The sequence below is a fragment of the Macaca thibetana genome, chromosome 5, assembly GCF_024542745.1.
Source record: "Macaca thibetana thibetana isolate TM-01 chromosome 5, ASM2454274v1, whole genome shotgun sequence".
In the NCBI taxonomy this organism is placed as follows: Eukaryota; Metazoa; Chordata; class Mammalia; order Primates; family Cercopithecidae; genus Macaca; species Macaca thibetana.
The window spans coordinates 172,918,370-172,924,757 of NC_065582.1; the positions used below are offsets into that span (position 1 = coordinate 172,918,370).

Consider the following 6,388-nt stretch of genomic DNA (forward strand, 5'->3'; position numbering starts at 1 on the left):
ATTAGCATCTGGGATGCTACTTCTCTCTTGCTGACCTTCATTTTGGAGGGGAAGGCAGAACAGTTTTAAGAGGGCATTATATCTTTTCCTTTGGAAACAGAGACTTGAACTGTATGGCCAGTGTTAGCTCAGTTCAGCGAGAAATATGTCTGGCTTCCCTTCCTCTCCTGGGCACCACTATCCTCCCAGCTTCAGTCCAGGAAGACTCTTCTGATTTTTCTCTCCTGAGCTCCCTCCTTCTGTTCAGGAGGCACTGCAGAAACATCCCCCACAAGGCTTCTGGCATTCCCCTCACGGAGGGCTGCAGGCACCTTGTTATCTCCCCATCCGCAGTATCCTTACAGCAAGGCTCCTTTGCCCAAGAAGCAGAAAAAGCCTTAGATACGAAGGCAGCAAGGGCTGGCTACACAACCCTGAATCTACAAGCTGACTGCTTATGTTCAAATTCAGTTCTGACACTAATTCTTAACTAATTCCAGTCCTAGGAGACTTGGGCAAGTCCCCTAATTACTTTAAGCTTCAATTTCTTTACCTGTAAAACCAAGGATGGTAATAATAGTCAATGAATAATAAAGAGTCAATAAATAATAAATGAGAGTAAAAATAGGACTCACATGTCACAAACATGTATAATATATTAGAAAGATCTACTGTATGCATTTATTACACAGATGACTGGAGTTTGGGAACCCTGGTCTGCAAAGATACTAAGTTCCCATCTACTTGTAAATCCCTAAGCATCAATCCCTATAATAGATAAATATTGAACAATCATGTCTCTGTTGGGTAGTAAAGACACAAGAAAAAATGAGGAGCAGCATTTGCTTTTGTGGTATTTATGACTAGTGAGTCACCTAGACCCACAAACAACCACAAGAGAAGCACTGATCACTGACTTTCACTTAGCCCAGTAGCCAGGACAATGAAAAGGCATTTTTCATTGGGTAAAGCATACTGACGCCTCAGAAATGTTAAACGTTTGCAGCTGGTAGATGCCTCTCTATTGTACCATGTGTTTCTGCCCCCGCAAGACTTTGGTTGACCACCGCTTGTCCTGATTGGATTGAATCAGAGATCTCTATGTACTGACAATGCATTATGACATGTTAGAGTGGCGAACGCAGGTATAAAGTATGAGGGGTGCCTGCCTTCAAAGAACAGTGCCGCAGAGCAGAACAATTACAGGGCTTGAGAGTGGAGGGCCCAGTGCAAGGGATGGTCCTTGGTTCTATGGATTTGGGCAATGCACTTGACTTATTTGAGTGCATGTCTCCACTTGTAAAGATAGAGATAATTCTATCTGCCTGTTGATAGTAATTTGGGAAATAAATTAGATGATGTACATGAAAATATTTTTTGGATTCTAAATCTTTTTTTCTGGCTGTTTCATTTTTTTAATCTTGAAATGAGAAGAGGAGATGATGCCAATATCCTTTTTGGAGGGTGGGTGTTGGCTCATGCCTGTAATCCCATCACTTTTATTATTATTATTATTATACTTTAAGTTCTAGGGTACATGTGCACAACGTGCAGGTTTGTTACATATGTATACATGTGTCATGTTGGTGTGCTGCACCCATTAAGTCGTCATTTACATTAGGTATATCTCCTAATGCTATCCTTCCCCCCTCCCCCCACCCCATGACAGGCCCGTGTGTGATGTTCCCCACCCTGTGTCCATGTGTTGTCATTGTTCAATTCCCACCTATGAGTGAGAACATGCGGTGTTTGGTTTTCTGTCCTTGTGATAGTTTGCTCAGAATGATGGTTTCCAGCCTCATCCATGTCCCTACAAAGGACATGAACTCATCATTTTTTATGGCTGCATAGTATTCCATGGTGTATATGTGTCACATTTTCTTAATCCAGTCTATCATTGATGGACATTTGGGTTGGTTCCAATTCTCTGTTATTGTGAATAGTGCCGCAATAAACATACATGTGCATGTGTCTTTATTGCAGCATGATTTCTAAGCGTTTGGGTATATACCCAGTAATGGGATGGCTGGGTTAAATGGTATTTCTAGTTCTAGATCCTTGAGGAATCGCCACATTGTCTTCCACAATGGTTGAACTAGTTTACAGTCCACCAACAGTGTAAAAGTGTTCCTATTTCTCCACATCCTCTCTTGCACCTGTTGTTTCCTGACTTTTTAATGATTGCCATTCTAACTGGTGTGATGGTATAAATCTTCTTATAATGTTAGTTTCACAGTCTAGCATAAAAAAGAGGCTACATACTATTCATAATTGGAAAGTTATGGAATCATCCTAAATGCCCATCAATGGTAGACTAAATAAAGAAAATGTGGTATATGTACACCATTGAATACTATGCAGCCATAAAAAATAATGAGATCATGTTCTTTGCAGCAACATGTATGCAACTATAGACCATTATCCTTAGCAAACTAATGCAAGATCAGAAAACCAAATACTGAATGTTCTGACTTAAAAGTGAGAGATAAATAATAAGACTATTTGGACACAAAAATGAGAACAATAGACTCTTGGGCCTACTTGAGGGTGGACGGGGCAGGAGGGAGAGAATCAGAAAAAATTCCTATAGGGTACTATGCTTAGTACCTGGATGATGAAATAATCTGCACAACAAACTTCCATGACATGAGTTTACCCATATAACAAACCTGCACATGTACCCTTAAACCTCAAATAAAAGTTAAAAGAAAAAAATAGAAGAGGCTACAGAAAATTGATGGAAGGCATAAGGAAAAGATATGAGAGAGGAAAGGAAGAAAGAAAGAGACAAGACACACAGGTGGCATTTTTTAAACTATAAAGTAGGAAAATATCTGTCAAGGGCCAGGAGGCTATAGAAATTCAGAGTAAGAAGAAATTACATAAAGTAATACAACTAGGTTTGCATTTTATATATATATATATACACACACACACGTACATATACATATATATTGCTTTTTTGTTTTTAATGAAAAGCAACAGGTAATTTTGTGAAAGTCAGGAAACACCAGTATCCTTGTGATCTCATCCTAGATTTTTCTGTCAACTGGATCCACTCTAATTAATAAGGAATGCATTTCTGACCCCATTCCAAATATGTAAAATTAGAAGACATGATTGCATATATAATAATAAAAGCACAATCTAAAGGGTATTATCACACTAGGAATACAGAGTTGTTTCTTCCTGACCTGGAGCAAATATTAAGAGAAAGTCAATGTATTTACAAACAAGATTTAATAATGTTCACAAAAATAGAGTTTGCCTCCAAATGAGAAATTATGCATTGCTTTGTTTCAAAAAGTTACCAATTTAGTGCTTGAAAAATCCAGCAGGTAAGCAGCAGGCCAACAGAGTCTCTTTCTGGAACTGTCTGCTAGCAACTGAGCATTCTCAGTCCAGGAAGCCATTTTTCATGGGAGGAATGGAGAGAGGGAGAGGAAGGCAATATTTACATCCCATTCTGCACGGCTCAGTACTGCCTGTTTGTCTTCTTGACCTTTTCATAACGATAGTCATCAGTGGCCTTCTGCTTATCAGGATGCTTGCGGTTAGGAGGGGACCTCTCAGCCTCTGCCTTCTCTGTGTCGCCTAGCTTCTCTGTGTTGCCTACCCTCAAGAGTCTGGTTTTGGGTTCTTCTGTGTTTCTCTGTATGGGAATGTTGGGCTCCTCATGATAAAATCTGTTGTGCTGCACGTAATTCACAGCCATGTCAGTAGGCATAAAGGATAGCTTACTGTCTTTTTTCTAATTCTGCTACTCTGCCAGCAGATGGACCTTGGCATCCTCTGCAGAAATGACAGTTTTTATTCTAGCATTGATGCCAAGGTCCAACTCAGGAATGCCATTCAGCATCTGGTTGGAAAATATCTTCTTGGTCTTCTTTGCTGAGGAAATGTGGAGGTTTTCTGGAAGTTCATAAAGACAATCCTCTGCATTCCTTGGCTTGACTTTCTGTTCCTCATGTTCCACGATCCCTTTCTTCTTTAGCTCTGTCTCAGTGTACTTCATCATGTCTGCATCCTCATCCCTTCAGTTGGTTTCTGCAGAAAATGATGTCCCCAAGTGAAAGTCTTCCTCTTTACTGATTTTATCTTTGCCCTTTTCCTTCCATTTCTTCATATCCACCACATCACCTGTCTTCATCTGAAAGGGATCTGAGTGATCTCTTCTTGTACCTTCTTTCCCAACAGCAGGGCCACAGCACCCATTGAATCTCTTCCTTATATTATGTACTTATCTAGTCTATTCCAGTTTTAATTGAACCTCCTCTGAGTCCTCCTCATCTTCCTCTGACTCTGAGTCATCCCAGTGCCAACAGAAAGTCTTCCTGGTGACCAGCATGGTGGCACCAGCCCTGTGGTCCAGCCACAGTGCCACTGTGCCTTGAGGTTTGCATTTTAGTATTAATTTTTGATAAAACAACTTCTAGTAGCTGTAAGTGAGACAGACTTGTGAGGCTGATAATAGAGATAAGAAAAACAGTTTAAAAACAGCTGCAATGATAAAAAAAAAATAATAAATAGGCAATGTCAACCAGAATGGACAAAATATATTGGAGCAAGACTAAGGAAGAACACATTCCAAGATATGGGGAGGGAGGGAGGTGATACGGTCTGCATATTTATCCCCACCCAAATCTCATGTTGAATTGTAATCCCCAATACTGGAGATGGGGCTGGTGGGAGGTGTTTGGATCATGGGGACAGATCTCTCATGGCTTGGTGCTATCTTTGTGATAGTGAGTTCTTTCAAGACCTGGTCATTTAAAAGTGTGTGGCAACCCCTCCCACAACCTTTGCTTGCTTTTTACTTTTGCCATGAGACATACCTGCTCCTCTTTTGCCTTCTGCCATGATTGTAAGCCTCCTGAGGCCTCCCCAGAAGCCAATCAAATGCCAGCATCATGCTTCCTGTATGGCCTACAGAATTGTGAGCCAATTAAATCTCTTTTCTTTATAAATTATCCAGTCTCAGATATTTCTTCATAGCAATGCGGGAACAGTCTAACACAGCAGATTTTAGGAATAATTTTCAGGTTCCCCCTGAGAATGGAAAAACTGAAAGTTGATGAGAGGGAATAACAGATCAACCCCACAGTAAGTATGTAAGGTGAGAATAATAAAAGTGGGCTCAATGTAGATCCATGAGGAGCACCAATATTTTTACATGTCTCGATGAAATTGTCAGAAAAGGTAGACAATTCACGTTCAATTGCCAATGACAGTTGAAAGCACCAAATTCTGAGTCAGGCTCACTAGCCTCCCTTCCCAGATCCACCACTTACCAATCTGGGCAAGTTCATTCAATTCCCTGAGGCTCAGTTTTTCCATGTGTAAAATGGGAATACAATAGGACACATCTGCTGTGAAAATTCAATGGAATAATATAGGTAGACTGTTGAGCCCAATGCCTAATACATGCACACATAAATATTTAATAAGTATTAGATACTTTAGGTGCTTTTGGGAAAAGGGCTTCATGTGCTTACATTTTAAGATTTCTTCAATTCTCCAAATGCAAGTTGTTCCCCAGGCCACCAGTGTAAGGAAAGACCTTTAACAGGTTCTTCTGCATTTTCTCCTAGATGGATTGCTGAGCACCCTCCAGCAATCCTTCACCTTTTCCCCTCTCTTGACAGCTTCCTGCTCCACCTCAGCGATCATTCCATGTTCTCCTCACTACACAAAACTATAGTCATCAACCAAACAAACAAATAAAACAGTAAGATAATTTCAAATAGTTCCATAGACTGACTGTTGATGCACCTCCAAAATTCATATGTTAAAATATAATCCCAAATGCAGGGCGGGGGTAACATAACACAGATGTGATAGTATTTGAAGGTGGATTTTAGAGGTAGATTAGCATCCACCCTTATGAATGGGATTAGTGCCCTTATAAAATAAGCCCCAAAGGACTCCTTTCCCCTTTTGCCATGGGAGGTCACAGTGAGGAGATAGCCCTCTGTGAATCAGAAGGATTTCCTGATGGAAATGGACCCTCCCAGGCAGCGAATCTGCATACACCTTGATCTTGGACTTCTCAGCCTTCCAAACTGTAAGCAATAAATTTATGTTTTTTATAAGCCACCCATTCTATGGTAGTTTGCAATAGCAGCCCAAATGAAGTAAAACAAATAGTGATAAAATAATGAAAAGTAAACAGAGAGCAGTGATAGAATAAGTCCAAGGTGGATCTTTCCATCAGTGACACTGAACAGAAACTTAGACCCTAAATATGTGAGTGAATGTGTGGAGAGGTATGGATGGATACTACAGTTTCTTATTTGAGCAATTGTTAAAGCCAGGCATGAGGCTGGATGTCTTCCTAGATTTGCATTCTCATTTGCAAACTTTCCTTTTCCCTCTTGAATTACGAAAACCCAACAAAAGAAGTGCTCTC

At 40.3% G+C, this 6,388-nt stretch overlaps 1 pseudogene; it reads right to left on the reverse strand.

Annotated features, from left to right (window-relative positions):
• Positions 1–3,454: 3,454 nt before the first annotated feature.
• Positions 3,455–4,327, reverse strand: LOC126955273 (telomere length and silencing protein 1 homolog; annotated as a pseudogene).
• Positions 4,328–6,388: the final 2,061 nt, after the last annotated feature.